Here is a 25,672-nt window from a genome sequence, read left to right as displayed (position 1 = left end):
TTAACTATTTGTCTTCAGGAACACGAAGATAAGCACGAAGCACGAAGATAAGCAAGCACGAAGATAAGTGGGAGAAACTGTTGCCGTGTGCGAGGGGAGAGGGGGGTTTTATCTTGTTGAAATGTAAGCCCAAGATGGCTTGCCATGAATGAGCGCAAAACGGAGCATAGAATATCGTTGACGTACCGCTGTGCTGGAGGTGCCACGGATGAAAACCAAATGGGTCCAGCTACGTAAAAAAACTAAGCCCCAGACCGTCACTCCCAGTTGTCGGGTCGTATGGCTGGCGACAGTCAGGTTGGTACGTCAACTCTGTCAGTGGCATCTCCAGACACGTCTTCGGCCTGGAATCCAAATGATTGGAGTAGAACTGTCTTTATTGATGAGTCCTGCTTCAAAACCAGCACCAACGAAGACATGTCTGGAGAGTTCCCGGATGGCGGTGGGATATCAACTTGGCTGTCGACTCCCGTACGGCCCGACAGCCTTAAATGATGATCCGGGGTGCCATTTCTTTTCATGCATAGACCGCTTTAGTTGTCATGCCCTGCACCCTTACAGCGAAGTGATACGTCGAGGATATTCAACGCTCCTTTTAGTTGCCCTTCATCGCAAGCCTTACATTTTAGTAAGAAAATGCCCGCACCCACACGGCAAGAGTGTCTTCTGCTTGTCTTCGTGTATCCTAAACACTACCTTGGCTAGCAATGTCGCCAGGTCTCTTCCCAATTGAGAACGTTTGGAACATTATAGGCACGGCCTTCAACCAGCTCCGGATTCTGACGACATCTTGACCGAATGTGGCTCGGTGTCCCTCATTAGGAGATCCAACAACGCTGTTAATCAAAACCGAGCCGAATCACTGCTTGCTCAAGGAATGCACCGAGCCAGACCTCCTGTGTCGGTATTCCACCTACCCCAAACCCCTGCCATTTGCGACTTCCGTGGTGTCAAGTAAGAGCTTATTGGAGGGCAAAGTGGAGGTCTGTTGTGTCTTCTGATGAAATTAAATTTGTGAAGCCTTACTCATGACTAAATCATCCAGTTTTTGTGTAGTTGTACTCATTTGTCTGTTTTTAGATGCACATCACGTCTGTCGATTTCCTCTTCCAGTACACTTGCATATTACGAATATTTACACTTTTAATGATCTACCGCAATGAAAATTTCTCCAAAATGCTTCTGTTTTTGTACTGTTTGTTGTGCTTAAGTGTCGGGAAATGTCGATGCTTTAACACTGTACGCAAACAAGATAGTCTGGCTAGTACATTCGAAGATGGGATCGAAACAACGGTGTTATAACGCAACGCAGTACGTTGTTCCTAACACACTACTGGCCATCAAAATTGCTACACCAAGAGGAAATGCAGATGATAAACGGGTATTCATTGGACAAATATATCATACTATAACTGACATGTGATTACATTTTCACGAAATTTGTATGCATAGATCCTGAGAAATCAGTACCCAGAACAACCACCTCTGGCCGTTAAAGCGGCCTTGATAATCCTGGGCGTTGAGTCAAACAGAGCTTGGATGGCGTGTACAGTTACAGTTGCCCATGCAGCTTCAACACGATACCACAGCTCATCAAGAGCTGGCGTATTGTGACGAGCCAGTTGTTCGGCCACCATTGACCAGACGTTTTCAGTTGGTGAGAGATGTGGAGCATGTGCTGGCCAGGGCAGCAGTCGAACAATTTCTGTTTCCAGAAAGGCCCGTATAGGACCTGCAACATGCGGTCGTGCATTATCATGCTGAAATATAGGGTTTCGCAGGGATCGCATGAAGGGTAGAGCCACGGGTCGTAACACATCTGAAATGTGACGTCCACTGTTCAAAGTGCCGTCAATGCGAACAAGAGGTGACCGAGACGTGTAAGCAATGGCACCCCATCCCATCACGCCGGTCGATACGCCAGTATGGCGATGACGAATACACGCTTCCAATGTGCGTTCACCGCGATGTCACCAAACACGGATGCCACCATCACGATGCTGTAAACAGAACTTCGATTCATCCGAAAAAATGGCGTTTTGCCATTCGTGCACCCAGGTTTGTCGTTGAATACACCATCGCAGGGGCTCCTGTCTGTGATGCAGCGTCAAGGGTAACCGCAGGCATGGTCTCTGAGCTGATAGTCCATGCTGTTGCAAACGTCGTCGAACTGTTCGTGCAGATGGTTGTTGTATTGCAAACGTCCCAATCTGTTGACTCAGGGATCGAGACGTGGTTGCACGATCCATTACAGCCATGCAGATAAGATGCCTGTCATCTCGACTGCTAGTGATATGAGGCCGTTGGGATCGAGCACGGCGTTCCGCATTACCCTCCTGAACCCATCGATTCCATATTCTTCTAACAGTCATTGGATATCGACCAACGCGAGCAGCAGTGTCGTGATACGATAAACCGCAATCGCGATAGGCTACAATCCGACCTTTATCAAAGTCGGAAACGTGATGGTACGCATTTCTCCTCCTTACACGAGGCATCACAACAACGTTTCACCAGGCAACGCCGGTCAACTGCTGTTTGTGTATGAGAAATCGATTGGAAGCTTTCCTCATGTCAGCACGTTGTAGGCGTCACCACCGGCGCCAACCTTGTGTGAATGCTCTGAAAAGCTAATCATTTACATATCACAGCATCTTCTTCCTGACGGTTAAATTTCGCGTCTGTAGCACGTCATCTTCGTGGTGTAGCAATTTTAATGGCCAGTAGTGTATGTACCAGCATTTCACATCTGAAGTCGCTTACATTAATTTATTGTAACGGTACATATGTTTTTGGATATGGTCCACCTTTAGCAAAACACAATTTCGTTTTTTAACCCAAACATGTTTCACTGCAGTTGCAGCATCATCAGTGGGCTTTTATTTTTCATATGTTAAAGACAAAGAGTGTTCTTTGCTGTTTGTATACATGTAGTTATTGGTTTTGAAATCGTAATTACAGACATTTAAAAAAACACATAAATTACGAATTCCTACCTTTTAACACATGGTGTGGTTTTTCTGTTGTTCCACAATTTTGTCATATGTAACCACTTTTACCTTAAAGTAGATAAATCGTTTAAGCCAAAATTACGATTTGCAAACGTCTTATTTCTATACCTGAAATTATTTAATGTGTATCTATTTACATAATGTTTCGCTTACATTTTCCTTTTAATCATCTTCATCACTGTCAAACACTATGTATTTACTTGCCACTGTCACAGTAATTGTTACACTGCTTTACCAACTGTAAAAACAAACATGGCGGGCAGTGGAACAATTGAAGGTGTAAAAACAAGATGGCTGACTGTGGAACAGTTGAAGGTGTTCCTGGCGGTTGCTCTGAAGAGAAGAGCTTCAACCCCAAGATGTTAACTCGTTATCTTTTAGAGTTGACTACTTAAGTATGTTATCTGCAAGTATACCGAAATTTGATTATTTCTTGATACTGGGATATTTCGCTGTCAGTGTATAGAAAAACATTTGTATTCAACAGGTTGCCTAGCGGCTAAAAGCAGATGCAATACCTTCCTTGCCAAACTTACTGCAGGAGCTAAAGGCGACTTTCCGCTGTGCACTTAGGCGTTCGCCGAGAAAGCTGGAGACAGGCTAACACTTTATGCAAGTATTTCCTGCGAATAGCGAAGTAGTCAGCTGCAAGCAGCGCAAATACAAACAGTGAGCTTCTGGAAACAGCTCTCGGTTGCGGCCACACCTCGCCGTGAAGATGCAGCTTCGCGGGCCGAGGTGTTCCGAGTGTCTTCAGCCGCGGCTGTTTGTTTCTGACACACAGGCGGCGGGCGTTCAGTTTGCTCTCGGGGCACACTTTGCGGGAAACTGTTCGCAGAACATGTGGCCGTCGTCCCACGCTGTTTGACCGTCGCCTCCACGTTTGCGTCACCTGCGTAGCGTCAACGAATTTCCTTGTTGCTAGGTCCCACATCACCGTTTACAATATTTGCTTTTAGGGAAGGTCGGAGTGGCCTTCTAAACCACAAGTGCCAAAACTTTTCCTCAGACGCAACACTTTGAGATTCCTTGTTCTCTCAAGGCTAATACATTTTTTAAAAACGAGGCAACTTGTTTTATTCAGCGATTACTTCAGTTTCAGATCATAACTAATAACAAAAAATCACATTAAAATTTTAAAAAATAATTAATGTCTCCAAAATGCCGAAAAACCGCCATGTTATTAATAATTTTTCGTCGAGCCCTTATTCTCTAACCGGCCGGGGTGGCCGTGCGGTTCTAGGCGCTACAGTCTGGAGCCGTGCGACCGCTTCGGTCGCAGGTTCGAATCCTGCCTCGGGCATGGATCTGTGTGGTGTCCTTAGGTTAGTTAGGTTTAATTAGTTCTAAGTTCTAGGCGACTGATGACCTCAGAAGTTAAGTCGCATAGTGCTCAGAGCCATTTGAACCATTTGAACCTTATTCACTTCCCGCTGAACACCAGTGTTCGGAAGAATACTGGTTAGGAACCACTGTTCTAGATCGACAGTTCTCCAGAATACTTACGTCGTTGTAGGCTGTACTATGCTTCATTAAAATCGTGCTAGTAGCTAATTTAGGCCCTGAGCCATTGTCAGATTAGCTGAAGTTAGCTAATAGCACTATTTTAATAGAGCATAAAACAGCCAACAACGGACATTGCATATTTTTCACTAAGCTTTAGAAGCTGTGGATTCCCACGGAAGCAAAAACTCACGCCGGTGATCGTCGAGCACCTACCTGTCACAACCAGTACCTTTTCCCGTCATCTTTTTTTTATTTTTATTTTAGTTGCTGATTTAAGCTTAAACTGAACCCATGGCTTGAGGAAAGAAACGAATCCCAAATCTCCTTTTGTAGAGAAATAGAAAAAGGTATAGAAGGAATTATAGAAAAAGACCTTGCCCTGCTCTTATTTTTAATTTTGGCTTTACCAAACAGTTATATGAGATTATTCACAGTAATATTCTGTGTCAGTACCTTGTCCTGAAGAATGCGTCTCGATACTAAACCTCATTATCTGTTCCCTTCTTCAAACTGAATATGAATTACGCATTAAAACTTTTTATTACAAAATCAAATATAACTATATGTTCACAAAACACGCATAATACAACATATACTGGGAATGCGTACACTTCTCAAAGGTTTTGAAAGCAGTGCCTATGAAATTTACTTTGAAAATAAATACTCCACTTTAACCATCCTCTGCATTAGCTGTTGTTAGTCTGATCAACTTTGCCTCGTACAATGGTATGTACAAAAGTGAAATGTATGCAACTATTTTCCTAATATCCTGGATTTTCTTTCTTGTATTCGGAATTTTCGATGTCTGTTGGAAAGTGGGGCACACCAGTGTTGTTCTTTCGCAGGAAGAAAGTGTTTTTGAGCACACCATCACATGGTTAAATAAGCTTCTGGTAAGAATTATTCTAACTGTCTGTACTTTCAGTTCGAAAATCAAGACTTTTCGACGAACATAGTCGTTTTTTGTAGAACTTAGACTACCAGTTCTTGAATTCCAGAATACTTTCAGCAGAGATCTTAGTATCGTTGATTCCTGTCTCCCTTGAGGTTTGAATTAAAAGAGTGTATTGTTGTAGTGTGTAAATTCTGTTTAGTCCTGCGAGCTTCCTTTTTGTAGGTCCAAAACTGTGATCGCGGTGAAGGAAAGAGTGCCCTCGAAATGGGAAGTACTGATAAACGCTTGTAAATCGTCCAGCAGCAGCTAATGCAAGGATAAAGCGCGTTAAAATATTGTTACGGCTTTACCTCTGCAGGTGTCACTGAAACGATTAAGTTCTTTAAACTCAGTGTACATGTCGTCTGTTTTCAACCGCAGCAAGCTATATACTTCGCCAGGGTAACGTTTAGCTTCTTCTTCAGGATAAACATAGAAATCAACAAAATGTGTTTTGAAACTTTCTGGCAGATTAAAACTGGGTGCCGGACCGAGACTCGAACTCTGGACCTTCGCCTTTCGCAAGCAAGTGCTCTACCATTTTTTTTTTTTTTTTTAATGCTGGGCCGAGACTCGAACTCGAGACCTTTGCCTTTCGCGGGCAAGTGCTCTACCAACTTTTTTTTTTTTAAGTTGCAGGTAAGGAAAAAACAAATAAAAACCTCTTGTGTATGAAAATAAAAACGACATTCTTCATAAAAATAACAATATCCTTTGAAAACGTAAAAGGTAGCTATATTTCCGCAACGGCCTTCTTTTATTTATTTATTTATTTACGTGTTTGTTAATGTTTGTTTATTTACATGTTTGTTACATGTGTAAGGAAAAAAAACTTAGAAGAGGAGGAGAAAAGAGAAGTGAAATAAAATAGGAATAGTTTCCGCGCCATGTTCCAGTTTGGCGCGCCATCAGAACAAAATGCATTCTATCGTTGACCATTAAAGGGGAACGTGGGATCGTCCAGTCTTGGCTGGCACAGTTCGTTGAGATTCCAGCTTTGAGGCGGGTTGGTGAAAATACTCTGTAAATAGTTCGCGGAAGTGGCCCGATAGTGTCGATGTCGGCGAAGGGTGTGGTGATGTACTTGGAGGCGTGTCCAAAAGTTCGCCGGATCGACGATGTCGTCCCTGAAGAGGTAGTTGACAGCCATGCCACTGATCCATGTGATGGCGTGCCACTTAGCCGATGTAAAGTAGGTTGAGTCGGGATATATCATCATGGTAGGAGAAACGTGATGTGGTGGTACTCGGGGGTAGAAAGCCATCTTCTGTGCGAGGTTCCAACCATCTGAGCTACCCAAGCACGACCCACGCCCTGTCCTCACAGCTTTACTTCTGCCAGTACCTCGTGTCCTACCTTCCAAACTTTACAGAAGCTCTCCTGCGATACTTGCAGAATTATCCTTTCTTTCAGAAGTGCTGCAAATTTCGCAGGAGAGCTTCTGTAAAGTTTGGAAGGTAGGACACGAGGTACTGGCAGAAGTAAAGCTGTGAGGACGGGGCGTGAGTCGTGCGTGGGTAGCTCAGATGATAGAGCACTTGCCCGCGAAAGGCAAAGGTCCTGAGTTCGAGTCTCGGTCCAGCACACAGTTTCAATCTGCCAGGAAGTTTCATATCAGCGCACACTCCGCTGCAGAGTGAAAATTTCATTCTAAAATCTGTTTTCATTTCGTGTAGGCAGAGTACATATAAACAGAGTTTTCTCAGATAAAACATTTCCTGAACAGGAGTCTTTATTTGTAGTCAGACGCAAGTGCTTCTACCGTCAGGTTGTTAAGAGTTTTTTATTTCTTCCTGCTTGTTATAAAACTTCTGACCCGACGATCACGATTGATCTTTGCGGCGACGTCAACTAGATTTGCATTGCCGTTCAGACGCGGACTTTTTATCCTTCTAGCTAGTTCTTTAACAGTGCCACAGACATTGACCTGAGCAAGTCAAAATCTATGATTATAATTTTCGTGGAAGTACTTTCAATAAAAGCCATATTTGGCGTTCTTGGAAAGATCTGGATTTTTCTTACAAAAGAGGTCATATATGATTTCGATGTTGATCTCAGTATTCAGATACAATGAGGTGACGAATGTCATGGGATACCTCCTAATATTATGTTGGAGCTCCTTTTGCCCGGAGTAGTGCAGGAACTCGACGTGGCATGGACTCAACAGGTCGCTGGAAGCCCCTGCAGAAATATTGAGCCATGCTGCCCCTAAAGACGTCCATAATTGAAAAAGTGTTGCCGGTGCAGGATTTTGTGTACGAACTGACCTCTCGATTACGTCCCATAAACATTCGATGGGATTCATGTCGGACGATGTAGGGGGCCAAATTATTCGCTCCAACAGTTCAGCATGTCCTTCAAATAGCTCGCGAACAATTGTGGTCCGGCTACATGGCGCATGCCCTTCTATGAAAATTCCATCGATGTTTGGGAACATGACGTCCATGAATGGCTGTAAATTGTGTCCGTGTAGCCGATCATAACCATTTCCGGTCAGTGATCGGTTCAGTGGGACCAGAAAACGCAGTCCATTCCATTTTGTTGACAACTTGTGCCCATGGCTTCGCAGGGTCTGCCCCACACTCGAACCCAACTACCAGCTCTTGCCAATTAAAATCGGGACTCATATGACCAGACCACGGTTTTCCATTAGTCTACAGTCTAACCGATATGGTCACGAGTACAGGAGAGGCGCTTCAGGCGATGCCGTGCTGTTATCAAAGGCACTCGCGTCGGTCGTCTTTTCCCATAGCTCATTAACTCCAAATTTCGCGGTGGTGTCCTAACGGATACGTTCCTCGTACTTCCCACATTCATTTCTGCAGTCATTTCGAGCAGTGTTGCTTGTCGGTTAGCACTGACAACTTTACGTAAACTCGCTGCTTTCGATCTTTCGATCGTTAGTGTGGTATCGATAGCTACGATGTCACGGCGTCGGTGCAAGTTGGCAGGTTGGCACTACGACACCGCAACAGACGACAGCGCCCTCTAGCCGGCGCTGTGCAGTTCTACGAGCGCCGCTGCAGATTCTCCCCACTTGATTCCGAGTAAACGGTTGGTTGGTTTTTCGGGGAAGAGACCAAACAGCGAGGTCATCGGTCTCATCGGATTAGGGAAGGAAGTCGACCGTGCCCTTTCAGAGGAACCATCCCGGCATTTGCCAGGAGCGATTTAGGGAAATCACGGAAAACCTAAATCAGGATGGCCGGACGCGGGATTGAACTGTCGTCCTCCCGAATGCGAGTCCACTGTGCTAACCACTGCGCCACCTCGCTCGGCCCGAGTAAACGACCAAGCAACATTGTTTGTATTTCGTAGTGGGCCCGCCACTACAGATTTGCCTTTGTACCTTCTAGTAGCTATTAGCATTGATACCTGTACGGCTTCGCACCTACGTTCTCATCTCAGCCAAAGTTAAGTTACAATTCTTGTATTCAAGTTATTGTGTTGTGATATAGCAAAACAACTTTTAATTGCAGTATCGAGAGATTTTTACCTCACCTGCTCCTACTCGCTTCCTACATTCGGCCTACCCTTCAGTTTACAGGAGCAGACCCATGCGCCGCCTCCCAGGCGAGATACAAAAGTTACGATGTCTGTAGTGACAGGTGTTGCCTGAAATTTGGTATTCTCGGTACGCTCTTGACACTGTGGATCTCGGAATATTGAATTCGCTATCGATTTCCGAAACGGAATGTCCCATGTGTCTAACTCCAGCTACCAATCCGCGTTCACGAGCGATTCTAGGCGCTGCAGTCTGGAACCGCGCGACCGCTACGGTCGCAGGTTCGAATCCTGCCTCGTGCATGGGTGTGTGTGATGTCTTTAGGTTAGTTAGGTTTAAGTAGTTATAAGTTCTAGGGGACTGATGACCTCTGTGTGGTGTCACCGCCAGACACCACACTTGCTAGGTGGTAGCCTTTAAATCGGCCGCGGTCCGTTAGTATACGTCGGACCCGCGTGTCGCCACTATCAGTGATTGCAGACCGAGCGCCGCCACACGGCAGGTCTAGAGAGACTTTCTAGCACTCGGCCCAGTTGTACAGCCGACTTTGCTAGCGATGGTTCACTGACAAATTACGCTCTCATTTGCCGAGACGATAGTTAGCATAGCTTTCAGCTACGTCATTTGCTACAACCTAGCAAGGCGCCATTATCAATTGCTATTTATCTTGTGATGCATGTACCGTCAGACCGATGTTCACCAATTATGGACTAAAGTTAAGTATTCCAGCAGCTATGTACCTTTTTTGCTAGTCTCAATTCCTTGTCATTTTCCAGACCTCAAGCCATCCTGAGTGAGCTTAAACGCGTGCCTGTCGGCTACCTCGTAGTGGCTTGGCTGTCTCGCCAAGTCACAACACTCTGCAGTTAAGTCCCATGGTGCTCAGAGCCATTTGAACCACTTTTTGAATCCGCGTTCAGAGTCTGTTAATTCTCGTCGTGCGGCCATAATGACATCGGAAATTTTTTCTCGTGAATCAGCTGAGCACAAATGAGAGCTCCGCGAATGCGGGTCCTCTTTTATACCTTGTGTATGCGATACTGCCGTCGCCACAGTGTACCTTATATTCTGCCTTCTGTAGTGTGTCTCCTTAACAGGAAATTCGTTGATGCATTCATCGATAAAAAGACGAATGTTGTACGGTACTGCATTTCCGCGATTTATCCTTGCTTGCCCATATTATCCAAGGGAACCTGGTTTGCTGTTGTTTATGCTGTAAATCGAAAGATTTAGTTATTCTTTATTCAGAACACAATACTAAATACATTTTTACACACAGTCACATGTTCATTGCTTTTGGTTAAATAAAGATGCTCTCTCTTTTGAGTGGTGCTTCTCTTTGAAATCGCCTCCGTAATGGTGATTTTCGTTCAGTCAGCTCCATTAGAAATGTATCCTTCTCATTTTCAGAACATACACTCGACAGCAAAAAAAGTGGGTCACGCCTGAATTCCAACGTGTAGGCTGCACCTTAATGTATGCAACCAACATAGCACATCTGTGTTGCACATGGTCGCAACCCTCCACAGTACAGTCGTTGTAAGATACACAATGGGTACCGCTAGAGACTACTAGAGAAGAACGGTCTTTATTACAGTCCGTCCAGATGTAAAGTAACACCACGATAGTACAGAAGAGATCAGACAGTCCTTAATGTTTGTAAACTAAACTTAATTACAATAAGTGACATTTCAAACGTTATGGGACAACTACTTTTGTCACATAAATCGTTCTGTAATCCTTAGTCACAATTAGATAGTCCGCAGCCATGGTCGTGCGGTAGCGTTCTCGCTTCCCACGCCCGGGTTCCTGGGTTCGATTCCCGGTGGGATCAGGGATTTTCTCTGCCTCGTGATGACTGGGTGTTGTGTGATGTCCTTAGGTTAGTTAGGTTTAAGTAGTTCTAAGTTCTAGGGGACTGATGACCATAGATGTTAAGTCCCATAGTACTCAGAGCCATTTGAACCATTTTAGCCACAATTAGATATTTGAGACAGTATACGGATTTATAAAGTTGTATGGCAATTGGAAATAAGTTCTTTGCTGTCTAAAAGGTTTGCCCAACACATGCTGAACGTCGCTCAACGTTCAACAGGGAGTGATTTCGCATCAACTTTATGTAATACTGAGCTGTTAAACGAAAATGTGATTAACGGCGGCAAGCACTCTACGGAAATCCCAACATTAACAATGAATCACAAGTAAAATCATTGTTCACATTACTCATCAAAAGTTACTTGTACACAAAGTTGTACTTTAAATGACATGACCAACGTATTCGTTCTGGATCCGGATGCAAACCCAGAACATAAAGCCATTGTTAACCAAGCAAAGCTTTGTGCCTTATCGAGACTCGATCACTGGGCAGAAAGAGACGTCAAATATTGACGTTTGCACAAGTATCAGTTATCAATTCAGAACTTGAACGTAAGTGACGATAATGTTTGTACGAAACCAGGAACCCTATCATGACAATTACCTTCTTGGTAATTAACCTCGAAAGACGTTGTATATTGTTGCATTGTCAAGAAACAAAGGATGCACATGTTTAAAATTGAAATGCCATCATGTAATGCTGGTGACAAGGATGCGAAGCCAGCACCTAATCGGATTGTTGAATAAGTACGTAAAATCAGAATGTAGATATCACAGTTTGTCACCAGTAGTCAGGTTGGAACCTCAAATGACGACTGAAGTTGTATTGCCTGACCGGGATTCGATCCCGACGCCTACCGCCGTCGTTGTCTAACCAGGAACAGACGAGAAATGTCCAGTGTTGGTCCACCACTAGCGAGATGTGCACACGTTTAACTAGAAATAAGGCGACGAAAACGTCTATGCTGACTGAGAGTCGAACGCCGCACACATCGTTATGAAGACACGTTAATAATCAAATTCTTATTCAGTAGTAGCTAGAAGTTGCATGTTTAGTTGCAAACCCTGTGGCCTTTCTAATCCCTAGTAACGTGTTGCCTAATATCTGCGATATCATGGTGTTAATTTACAAGTGGATTGACTGCCGTAAAGAGCAATGTTCTCTAGTAGTCGTGTATCATTGAGATGTAAATGAACTGCCTCAGCAAAAAGTAATTTCCGTCGTGCAGCACGTATTGTTTTAGAGATACTGAGTACATGTTATAACTGCACAAGACGTGTATTATATACTACGTATATACTATTATTTGGAGAAGCTGCCGCCAAACCTGTTTACTTTTATAATTCGCTTAGTTGTCGTGGTTGAATACACGTTTTCTTAAGGCCACATCTAATGCAGAGCGCTTACAAGAAAGAATAGTTTCCTGCGGCATGCTATTGCTAGCTAGGTGAAATATTTTGTGCTAGCTATGTTTAAAATGAATATATTTTTGAAACTATTGTTCGTCAAATACTTGAATGAATCGTCAACTTTAGATGTGCATGCACATGTTATAGCATAATAGCTGCAGCTGCGTTAGTTTATACTACAGACTTGGGTAGGTTAGGTTTAACTTTTGATCCTTCAAGGGATGATCGTGGCCTTGCGGCCCGGGTCTGTACTAGCCGCGGCTGACGAGCTACGGGCCAGCCAGGCTGGCCGAGGCGAGACGGAAGTGAGCGAGCTGGCGGTGGCGTTGGTGGGCCAACAGCCCGGGACGAGCCAGCACGGCTGCGCCGCATGCCTCTGCCTCTGCCGCTCCGTTTGACGTAAATATGTTTACCTCCTCTCCCGGCATCAGTATAAGAGCGGCAAGCAGAAATACACATGAGGCTGTGTGCCGCAATGGCTCACTGGGAGTCGTCGCTCTCATTGAAGAAGGAGGACGTTCCATCAGAGAAGCCGGCAGACGGTATGGCGTATCACATACCATTGCAACGAGATGGTGGAGGATCTGCCTTGAAAGAGGCATCACCAACAGGGCTCCTGGCTCAGGCAAGAAGAGAGTGAGCTCACAGCAGGAAGACAGGGACCTAGTGTCTAGGAGCAGAGCAAATCCCTTTCTGAACGCGAAACAGTTGCGGCGGGAGGCCAACTTCCCCAGCTCCAGTGACACGATTCACCGAAGGCTGAGGGACGCTGGACTGCGTGCACTACGATCCGCCGTGAAACAAGAGCTCAGCGAAGACAACGTTTATACCGGCCAGCATTTGCGGAGCTCCATCTGAGGGCGTCGTGGAACAACGTCATTTTCACTGACGAGAAGGTGTTTTCAACCAGTAACGACGGTCCACTAATCCTTTACAGGCCGCAAGGGACTCGCCATCGACGCAAATATGTAACCACGACGAGAAGAAGTGGCCGGCTATCTGTTACCTGCTGGGGTTGGATTTCTGTGGAAGGGGCGGGAATTCTTCACAGGATAGAAGGAACTCTGGACAGCGTGCACTATGCCCACATATTCGAAAATTTGATGCTTCCGTCAGTGCGAATGCTGTACGCAGAAGGGGACGTCACATTGCAAGAGGACCATTCTCCCATTCACAAGTCTGCATTTGTTCAGCAGCGGCTCTCCACGATTGGTGTCAACGCCATGGACTGGCCTCCACGGGTGGCTGATATGAACCCCATGGAAAACATGTGGGCTGAGGTCGCCAGAACACTAACAGAGAACTGGCCACGAAACCAACCAACTACTGCGGACGCTCTTTGGGACTGCGTCCAGGAGGCCTGGGAGGAAGTTGCTTCTTCAGGCTGTTACGTCCAACGACTTATACGAGTACATTCTATGCCAAGACGCGTAATAGAAGTACAAAATAATGCAGGATTCTGGATAAAATATTAGAGTCCTTAAAATGTTTTCTTATGTCTTCTTTTTCGTCATTTTTCCTCATTGGGGGCTAGTGGAAGATCCCGTGCCAACAGAAAAGACACAATATGGGTTACTTTTCCTTTGAGTTGCCTTTTTAATTCAAGTGGGTTTCTTTTGAGTATATAGTTTGTTAAATATTCTATTTTGACCCTATCTAGATACTTACAAACTTATCATCGTCGCCTGATGTCTAGCTAAACGTGCGCACATCTCGCTACTGGTGAACCAACAATAGCTATTTATCGTCATTTAAGGTTCCAACATCTCGCTATTGGTGAAAACATTTGATATTTAACTTCTGATATTACGTACTTCGTTAATAATCCGATTAGGTACTGGGTTCGCACCCCTGTTACAAGCTTTACATCATGGCATTTCAATTTTAAAAATGAGCATACCTTGTTCCACGTGAATGACACCATATTAAACGTCGTTGGGGGCAGTTCGCAGGAAGGTAACTGTTATGACAGGATTCCCAGTTCAGTACAAACATTTTCGTCATTTATTTTCAGTATCTGAATCGATAACTGATACTGGTCCAGACATCTATACTTCACGTCTCTTTATGTCTAGTGATAGAGCCTTAATAAGGCACAAACAAAGCTTAGCTTAGTTAGCAATGGCTATAGGTGCTGGGTTTGAATCCAGGTCCAGAACGACGACATTGGTCATGTCATTTAAAGTTCAAATTTGTGTACACGAAGCTGTCGATGTATCTACGAGAACAATGATATTACTGGTGATTCGCTGTTAATGTTGAGATTTCCGTAGACTGCTTGTTGCCGTTAGCCGCGTTTTTTTACTGGTTCGTCCAATATCCAATTTCCAGATCCACTCGCCGTTGAGCGACGTTCAGCACGTGGATGGAAAACCTTTTCGAGAGCGAAAAATATTTTTCCAATTGCCATACAGCTTTGTAACTCCATATATTGTCTCAAGTATTTAATTTTGGCTAAGGATTACTGTACGATATATGTAAAATAATCCATTTTCTCAGAACTTTTGGAATGTCACTTGTTGCAATTAAGATTAGTTTATGAGTGTTATGGGGTGCTCATCGCTAAGAACGTGTTTTCTAATATGTTTTGTATGACGATATTAGTTGACGCTTAGACTGACAGCCATAAAGACCTTTCGTTTCTAGTAGTCTCTTGCGGTACCCATTGCGTGTAGTCAAACGACTGTACCCCACGGAGTTTTGGTGTTTAGAGGACCTGCAACACAGCAACGTTATGTCGGTTGTATTCGGCGGTGGCCCACTTTTTTTGCTGCCAAGTGTACATCAAGCAAAGTCTTCTACCAAAGTTCCTTCTCATCTACACTTAACATTTTAGTGCATTTATGTTTACTTGAACACATATCTCTATTATATATTGTCTTAGACGGCACTGTTAGACCTATCTTAACACTCTTATAGTTGCCGTACACGATTAGCTGAGCGGTGTTAGGCGCTGCAGTCGTAGACTGTGCGGCTGGTCCCGGCGGAGGTTCGAGTCCTCCCTTGGGCGAGGGTGTGTGTGTTTGTCAATAGGATAATTTCGGTTACGTAGTGTGTAAGCTTAGGGACTGATGAACTTAGCAGTGAAGTCCCATAAGATTTCACACATTTTTGAACTCTTATAGTCGCCACCATGAAGTCGTTTGTTTCTCTTCGCTTCACAGCTTTATGTTTCTGAACGACGAATACCCTTCTCTTTTATTGTAGTAGAGTCAATATCACATTCAGAGAGGGATGAAGACATTGTAGCAGTAACAGCATCACAAAACAGTGGAATCGCAGACCTAAAACAAGAAACATGATATCACATTGGAATCACCAAATTAACACTATTTTAAAACATCTGCAGTAGTTACTTTCTCAATAACTATTACTCACTTACCTTTAACCAAGAATATGTAAACTCAGACGTCACAAAATAGAACTCAGACGAGCTGCAAACACGAGGTTCTGGGCAACTCAACAGCAGGTACGAACGCCAGCTGTTAACGCGACCACAGAGTAGAGTGTGGATAAACTCAGTTCTGGTATATGTTCCTTTCTCGGAACTAACGAACATTACCAACTACGATCAAGCTAGCACGTGAGTGGTTTTCTTTCCCTTTTTGTAGCTGCCCGCATCTCGTGGTCGTGCGGTAGCGTTCTCGCTTCCCACGCCCAGGTTCCCGGGTTCGATTCCCGGCGGGGTCAGGGATTTTCTCTGCCTCGTGATGGCTGGGTGTTGTGTGATGTCCTTAGGTTAGTTAGGTTTAAGTAGTTCTAAGTTCTAGGGGACTGATGACCATAGATGTTAAGTCCCATAGTGCTCAAAGCCATTTGAACCATTTTTTTTTTTTTTTTGTAGCTCACAATGTGCGTCTATGTGCTAACACACGGTAGGTGAAAAAAAAAATCGATTTTTGGGCGCTTGTTCCCTTCTTGGAACTACCAATTCAGTTTATCTGTGTTACATGGAGTTACCCGAGGTTTGCGACTGCATCCCAAACTTTATAAAATACGGGACATATTCTGAAAGTAATCATGACCTGAAGAGCCAAGCCGTTCTCCCTCCATTCCCCTCACCGTGTCATGAATCTTTTGCAGGAGTACGATGTTAACAGAAGCCAAGAACGGCCATTTACTGTTTATTTGTGCAGTTTCAAAATGTGTTACAGTATCAGCGACCCCACAGACTTTGAAGTTCGTAGTGTAACACGATTTCTGAATCCAAAGGAAAGTCCACCTTATCTAAATTCAGACAGAAAACAGATGTAGGTCTTCGTAAAGTAATTCGTTTAGTGCTGGGAAGTCCTCCGCGATTTTTTAAAAACATGCATGTACCCTCTCTTCATTAATCACTGTATTAAAAATATAAGGAACAGCAAAATTCTTAGCTTTAAAAAATAAAAACATGACATTCTGAACGGAGGTAAGCGTGTGTACAATCGAGTGACAGTACTAGGTTTGTCCATGGTCTAAATTTTTGTGATACGTGTAACATGAGGAATGTAAGTTGGATGTAAATTAACGTTCAAATTAACTGGGATGCAATCATTGCAGCATCTAATGAAGTACTGGAGAAAAGGGAGTACTGTATAACAAACCCCTTTAGAACGTACGCTCCGAAGAAAAAAAAAATAAATAGCTATAGGTGTAACTATCGTAATGGAAAAAAGCTAAAAGAATTTTTTGCTATTCATTAATCTCGTTCTTTGCTAGTCTACTAAACCACACTGCTGACGTGTCGTCAGACGTAAACATACCGGACGTGAACACGTGTGTCCAACATGTTTTACTGTCTGGCTCGTGTTTCAGCGTGTCACACACCAGGGAAGCTGGTCGTCTAGCTGCAATCTCTAAAGGAAATTTTTGCATCAACTTAGGTGGTTATTGAACGTAGTATAAAAGTTTTTATAGAGCACGAAATATAGTAAATTCTTTTATATTACATTTTAAACAAGTAGAAATTTGCAGGAGAAGTTTCCCTACCATCTGATGGAGCACCTCTGCCAGGAACTCTTCACGGACAAATCAATAATTCATTCAAGAACAGTGTGTGTAATTGTATTTTTATGTCGCAGTGACATTAACCTGTCTTAGAGCCTTTCCAGACTCATCCCTGGGTGAGGAAAACCGGAGTTTATCTAATGACAGTCAAAGCATGATGCTGGATGGTCGAAGATGGTCCAGTGTGACAAAATACAGGAAAACCTATAATGGTTATCACACCATGCAGCCGCGCGGGATTAGCCGAGCGGTCAGGGGCGCTGCAGTCATGGACTGTGCGGCTGGTCCCGGCGGAGGTTCGAGTCCTCCCTCGGGCACGGGTGTGTGTGTTCGTCCTTAGGATAATTTAGGTTAAGTAGTGTGTAAGCTTAGGGACTGATGACCTTAGCAGTTAAGTCCCATAAGATTTCACAAACGTTTGAACATTTGAACACACCATGCACACGTTAAAGGTATTCCTGTGTTTTGTCACAGCGAAGTAACCCACAGCTGGGCATCATGTTCTCTGTACGGTCATGTAAAAAAAGCCTGTATACCTTATTTGAAGATGAGTCTGAAATAGCTCAAAGACAATATTGCGATACTGAGGGCCATTCACGTGGACGTCCACAAGACCAATGGTAGTAATCAAAGGTATCATCACAGTCGTTGTCTATATTAACGTTGCTGAGGACTAGGAGCACCCTTTCATGCTAGATACCTTCCCCGACTGTCCATCTCGCAAGGGCGGTAATTTGAGGGGCATGATGGTAAAGTCACGTTGATGTTTTGGCCACCAAATTCGCCTGATTTGAACAAAATGGACCACATCAGAGATACTATATGCTCCACGCCCGCATATCACCTGCCCGGGGTACAAGGGAACTGCTTGACTTATGGGTACACATTGGTGCCAAATCTCTCTGGAAGGCTACGAAGGACTTTTCGATTTCATGTAACGGAAAACCACTGATGCATTGCCATCCAAAGTGGAACTAACACGCTATTAAGTAGCTGGTCGCAGTGTTTTGGCTAATCAGCTTGTATCAGTCACTCAATTTAATATTATTTTCTGCTCCACCCATGGCGACCGTATTCGACTGTTATAAGGAATGATGTAATACACATGACTTTCTTTTCGGGCGATTCTCATAATTTGCGATGTATCCCAATTGCAACTTTCCAAAATAGACAGTACGAAGGTCACTCCAAAAGAAATGCACACTATTTTTTTAATCCTTCTCTTATTCTACATGTTTAAAAGTTTTACAGTGTGAAGATGCATCCTCTAGGAACAATATTTTCATTTCTCCACATAATTTTCATCCCTCTCAACTGCCTTACGCCATCTTGGAACCAGCGCCTGTATACCCGCACGGTAAAGTTCAGGACCAACCTGTTGGAGCCACTCTTTGGCAGCGTGCACAAGGGAGGCATCATCTTCAAAGCTTGTTCGTCGAAGAGAGTCTTTCAGTTTCCCAAAGAGATGACAGTCACATGGAGCCAGGTCAGGACTGTAAGGCGGGGTGTTTCAGTGTTGTCAATCCGAGTTTTGTGATCGTTTCCATGGTTTTTTGACTGACATGTGCCGTGCGTTGTCGTGCAACAGAAAAACATCCTGCTTTTGCCGATGTGGTCGAACACGACTCAGTCGAGCTTGAAGTTTATTCAGTGTCGTCACATATGCGTCTGTCAGCAGTCACCAACTCGTTAACTCACGGCACATTGTCTGGAGTGTGTGCAGTACGAGGCCTGCCGCTGCGAGAACAATCCTCAATATTGCCGTGCCCGCTTTCATCACGTAACCTGCTTGCCCACCGACTAACTGTACTGCAATCGACAGCAGCATCTCCATACACCTTTTTCAACCTCTTGTGGATGTTTCACACTGTCTCGTTTTCACAGTACAGGAATTCTATGACAGCACGTTGTTTCTGACGAACGTCAAGTGTAGTAACCATCCTGAAGACATGCTGTGGCGGCGCCACTCACGGGAACAGGTTGAACTAAGTTTGAAAACAAGCGGGAAGGATGTATCTACACACTGTAAAACTTTCACACATGCAGAATGAAAACTGTATTTTTACAAAAATAGTGTGCATTTCTTTTGGAGTAACCCTCGTATAATTTATTTCATTTACACCAGAAGAACTTCCCACTGTTGCACCACGCAGCCCAGTTACCGTACGTGGTATCGTCCAGAGATCACGGTGCCACATTGAAGAAGTCGACAACACACACGTCATCGAGTTCTCGCTGCAATACACAGTGACATATGGGAGACGCTCCTGAAGATTAAGCCTCTCCTCTCAGCACAGCAATGGTTTCCCACCGAAAGTCAATACAGAACCTAGCAAGGAAGCGCTCTAACCCAGTTCCTTATCTCACTGAAGAAATCAACACTATAGCGTAGAACCAGTGAGTTACTAAAAGTTTCTGGTGACATGCACTTTCGTATGTGTCACATGTTACTGAATGAGATAAGTTAGTTAATCGATGCATCAAGTGATGCTTAGCTAGTCAGTGACAGTTGTAAATTATCTAGTACACCTGTGGCAAGTAACTGTGCCTAAGTTAAATAAATCTTTTGTTCATTAATAAGGAGCACTAATATTTCATGAGTGGCAGTTCCTATGTACCACCTCAATGAGCAATCAAAGAACCCACAATTTTGGGCCGGTGAAAGTCCTTTCGCCTGCTTATAACACCCTACTCGCAAGTAATGAGGGAGTTGAGCTCGAGCTGCCGGCTGTGTTTAAGACGAGTTCCAGAGGAGGTGCGTGTGTGGTGAGCACGGACGGCTGGCCGACGACACTGCCACTATCAGTGGCGCGCGGGCAGTCCTCCGTGGCCGCCTGCTGCTGATAAAGAGCCGCACACCTGCGCTGCCGCCGAGGTGGTTCCCAGCCGCGCGCGCTTCCTTACTTACACACAACTTCTGGCTGCGCCGCTGCAAGCGCCGCTCTTACACAACACCTGCTCCAAGGTGGCTCAGTGGTGAGCACAATGGATTGGCATTCGGGAGGACAACGGTTCAAACCAACGTCTGGCTATCCAGATTTAGGTTTCCCGTGATTTCTCCAAATCGCTCAAGGCAAATGCCGGGATAGTGCTCAGAGCCATTTGAGCCAAAGGCGGTTCGCGGTATTTTTTCTGCCTGGTGATTATAGCTTGACCTATATGTAATCCTTCTAAGTGGGCTGTGGTGGGAGTCTACTGTTACGGCACAGAATGATCATCACCAGTTTTCTTCCTCAGGGCAAGTCTCCACATGTAACCCTCTACGCAGACCCGTCACTTGCTAATCTCTTCGTTTTCTCATTATTGTTTCCTATCCTTATACCGTTCGCCATCTGGTGTCTTCTGCATCCTCTTCTCCTTCTTCCATTCAGCGTACCTTCCATAGCATTCATCAGTAAACAATCTCTTCTCTTCCAGTGTACAAGTCAGCTGGGTTCGCTATTACTATCTTTAAAATCACTCTCTCTTCCTCCACTCCTCTTAGCACCTCCTTAGTTCTCGCTTTGTTTACCGATTTTATCCCTTGTATCCTCCTCCAAAGATAAATGCTACTATTCTTCTTTCTTCCTCTTTCCTCAGTATCCAAGTCTCAACTCCGTATAATGCCACCCTCCATATGAAACACTTCGCCATTCTCTTTCTTAGGTTCCTGTCTATGCTCCCACACAGAAGTCTGCTGTTCTTATTAAAAGCCTCCTTGGCAACTGCTGTACGAAGGGGTAGAAATTAGAAAAATGTTATTAAAACTCACTCCCAATTTCACAGGTAAATTCAAGTCATGCCAGAGACAAAGGCGGAAGCAGGACGCAAGCCGTTAGTGGGTCTGGTCGACGACACAGTCTGCCCAGTAACAATACACAATCAGCAGAAAGCAGACGACGACGAAAAACCAAGGGAGGCGAGAGAAGCATATTGGTTAGCGGGTAAGGCATGTTGCAAGAAATTGCATCCCCCTCATAAGAACATGTATCGAGGGACAGACACAACCGAACCTTGCGTCATATATTCACGCTAGCTCCCTTTAAGTACCCCAGCTCTCCAGCTCTCGTCATGAGTTGATCATTGAGATCAATGACGTTCACAGTAATAAGACTCGATTCCACGATTGCGGTATTGTAATGAATCTACGTCCAGCACAGTCTATGAAGTAACCGAAGATGATGGCCTTCACCTGATGAACTTCATGCTGTCGCCGCCTTCCATCTGCTGAAGGGGGAACTGACTGTCTTCCGACAACACCACATCACAGAGTGCTCCCAATACGGGACTTCAACGCGGGAGCCAGCAACAGGGTCTCTTGGGGTCCATGTTCCTGTTCAACACTTAGGCACCTTCGGGTGCTAACACCTTCCAAAGGTAGGGAGGAGATCAACCGACCACACGACTACTGACACCAGATATATCACGGATAGGTCATGAAGTTTCATCGTAGAAATCTCACTGGGACCGAGGACACTCCAGCAGTCAGCCCAAAAGGGCCGCCTCTGCCCGCAAGCAGTCCGCCGAGGCGCCACAGTCGCTGACACCTTCTCCCGTGCGCGCAACCGCTCAGCTGATTCGATGGACGTCAGCTAGAACACAACACGCAGCTGAAGCATCAGCAACGGAGGCTGGTGCGGAAGAAGCACGATTTGTAAACATTGTGAATAAATTACTTAACTCTAACAATGTTTTATTAGCGTCGAAGAAGCTAGACACTTTTTCAGCGGCTATCGTAACTTCATGCAAGGGTGTCTGTGCTTGGCCCTCTATACTGGGGGTTTTGATAAAATATCGATATACGGATATTTTCCAGAAAATACTGATATGTATATGCGACACTTTTTCACAGATATAGCGATACACCGATGTCAAAACGGCAATATCGAGTGTTGATATTTTAATTTTATACGATCGGTCGCGAAATGGGAACCACAGTGAAAATCCGATGACGTTTTGCACAGGTGTGTTGGGCAGTGTATCTAGTACGCCCATCGACCGCGTTACGTCGTTCTTTTTAGTTCTGAGCGCTCAGGGAGCGCATAAAGTTACATAGAACAGTAGTGACTCCCGCCAAGTACGAGGGCCTGGTGAGAAATTTCGCCTGAAGCTATGCAGCCAACATTACATAACTGTCATGCGTTTTCTTCTTCAGCACAATTCTCAGCCACATTCTGCAGGGGCAATGAAGATGCTCCTGCATCGTTTTCAATTGGAAATGTTTGATTGCCCACAATGCAGCCCATAATTATCTCCCTCCGAGTTTCATCTCTGTTCACATGAACCGCTGGCTATGAAGACAACATTTTGGCATTTAGGCCAGCGTAGAGAATTGGCGGAAAGTACTGGCGGGTGCCTTCTGTAATGAGGGTATTGGAAAGTTGGTCCAACGCTACGACAAACGTCTAAGTCGGGTCGGCGATTATGGAGGTAAGTAGCAGGAAGTTGTAGCTAACTGTTTCAAATAAAACAGTTCTGATTTTCACTGTGGTTTCCATTTCGCAACCTATCGTTCCTTACTTTCCAAATAGCCCTTGTATATCTTTTGGAAACTTTCGGTAAATATTTGAAACTGTTCTCTTGAAATTGTTGTAGAACCTAATTTTACTTTCACTGTGTGAAGGAGTCTTACTACTTTATCAGCTTTCAACATCTCCAACCTTCTCTTTTGACTGTGTGAAGCAGGTATATGTGTCACAAAAGAAGAAGTTCTATTGAACTGGGGGGAGGTGTCGATGTGAATGGAATAACAAGGTGAAGAAACAGTGCAGCAGCTGCGTTAAAAAAATAATTTTTAACGCCAAGCAGAGACACCTTTGCGTGGAGTTAGAATAGCCACTGGAAAAGTGTATAGCTTCTTCGACGCTAGTAAAACATTGTTGGAGTTAAGTAATTTATTCACAGCTGTGTTAAAAAAATTATTTTTAATGCAACTAGTGTGCTATTTCTTCACATCGGCATTCTTCAAAAATAGTTGCTGAAAGTGATGAACAAAAATCCAAATGACGAGACTGGTCTTAGCGGTCGGTGGTCACGTGTGAGGGGAAACGCTGACGAAATCGGCGCTCGGCGCTACCAACAGAAACTGCAACGTTTAACTTCACCAAGCAATTCTGACACTACGAGTGCTAGTTCGCTGGCGTTTGCAGAAATGAAGAATCAGGGAAGTCGTCATGAAGTGTTCCATACAAGTCCGATACGTGACGAAACCGAACGGCGGACTCATCGGACGCCTTTTACTGTGCCACTTACGTGCAGGTACCGTTGTTAGCAAAGTGGTTATCCCCAACTATGAACGTACATCGTTTTCCTTTCAGTTCTTGCTCTAAGGGTGATAAGCAGCCTGATAGCTTTTTGATGTACAGAATGTGTAATAATAAATCAATACTTAAATGTTGTTGTTGTTGTTGTGGTCTTCAGTCCTGAGACTGGTTTGATGCAGCTCTCCATGCTACTCTATCCTGTGCAAGCTTCTTCATCTCCCAGTACCTACTGCAACCTACATCCTTCTGAATCTGCTTAGTGTATTCATCTCTTGGTCTCCCTCTACGATTTTTACCCTCCACGCTGCCCTCCAATACTAAATTGGTGATCCCTTGATGCCTCAGAACATGTCCTACCAACTGATCCCTTCTTCTGGTCAAGTTGTGCCACAAACTTTTCTTCTCCCCAATCCTATTCAATACTTCCTCATTAGTTATGTGATCTACCCATCTAATCTTCAGCATTCTTCTGTAGCACCACATTTCGAAAGCTTCTATTCTCTTCTTGTCTAAACTGTTTATCGTCCACGTTTCACTTCCATACATGGCTACACTCCATACGAATACTTTCAGAAATGACTTCCTGACACTTAAATCAATACTGGATGTTAACAAATTTCTCTTCTTAAGAAACGCTTTCCTTGCCATTGCCAGCCTACATTTTATATCCTCTCTACTTCGACCATCATCAGTTATTTTGCTCCCCAAATAGCAAAACTCCTTTACTACTTTAAGTGCCTCATTTCCTAATCTAATTCCCTCAGCATCACCCGACTTAATTAGACTACATTCCATTATCCTTGTTTTGCTTTTGTTGATGTTCATCTTATATCCTCCTTTCAAGACACTGTCCATTCCATTCATCTGCTCTTCCAAGTCCTTTGCTGTCTCTGACAGAATTACAATGTCATCGGCGAGCCTCAAAGTTTTTATTTCTTCTCCATGAATTTTAATACCTACTCCGAATTTTTCTTTTGTTTCCTTTACTGCTTGCTCAATATACAGATTGAACAACATCGGGGAGAGGCTACAACCCTGTCTTACTCCCTTCCCAACCACTGCTTCCCTTTCATGTCCCTCGACTCTTATAACTGCCATCTGGTTTCTGTACAAATTGTAAATAGCCTTTCGCTCCCTGTATTTTACCCCTGCCACCTTTAGAATTTGAAAGAGAGTATTCCAGTCAACATTGTCAAAAGCTTTCTCTAAGTCTACAAATGCTAGAAACGTAGGTTTGCCTTTCCTTAATCTTTCTTCTAGGGTACGTCGTAAGGTCAGTATTGCCTCACGTGTTCCAGTGTTTCTACGGAATCCAAACTGATCTTCCCCGAGGTTGGCTTCTACTAGTTATAGACTACTTAAATATACAACCGTAAAACCGGCACTATATTTACAATGTGCAGCCGATATTTTTTGGCTAGTACGTCGATTTTTTTGGCGACAAAGCGATGTGTCGCTAATTTTTTTCGATGGTCGATAATGCTATTAATTTTAAATTTCGCTGTAATCGTTCTGCCGACTGAGCTACTCAAGCGCGATTCCCGACCCGTCATCGCAGTAACGACAGCAGTAAGGTTGCGTGAGGAGACCTCGGTGACTTCGAACGTGGACTAGTAACTGGATGTCGCCTGAGTAACAAATCCATCAGCGACCCATCAGCACTTCTAATGCTTCCCAAGTCGACGAGTTGATGATTTGACTGCGAAGTGATAATGCGAAGGAACAACTACAGGTAAACCAACACCAGGCGGGTCTCATGTAGGCCCCACTGACGGACAAAGACAGTAGAGAATTGGGGACGATGGTCGTAAAAAATCGCTTGAAGCAAAATAAAGGAATCACTCGCGAGTTTCCAAGTGTTACCAGTGTTACTAGCACAGTGTCCGTGTGTATGTAGTTGAAAATAATCGGTTACAGCGGTCGAGCAGCCCGCAGAATCCATACACTTTTATAGTCAATACTAAGTGACGCTCGAGGTCGTGTAAAGAGTAACGCCACTGGATACTCAGTATCTGGAACTACTTATTTGGAGTTATGTACCGCGCTATACCGTGTGCCAGTCCGATGGAAGGGTTTGGGATTTGGCGAATGCCTGGACAAAGTTACCTTCCATCCTGTGGAGTCCCAACTGTAAAGTACAGAGGAGGAGACGTTACAGTATGGGGTGTCTTTCCTGCTTAGGGTGTGGTCCCTTTATTCCTGT

Source organism: Schistocerca americana, chromosome 3 (assembly GCF_021461395.2).
Source record: "Schistocerca americana isolate TAMUIC-IGC-003095 chromosome 3, iqSchAmer2.1, whole genome shotgun sequence".
Lineage (NCBI taxonomy): Eukaryota > Metazoa > Arthropoda > Insecta > Orthoptera > Acrididae > Schistocerca > Schistocerca americana.
This window is presented reverse-complemented; position numbering follows the sequence as displayed.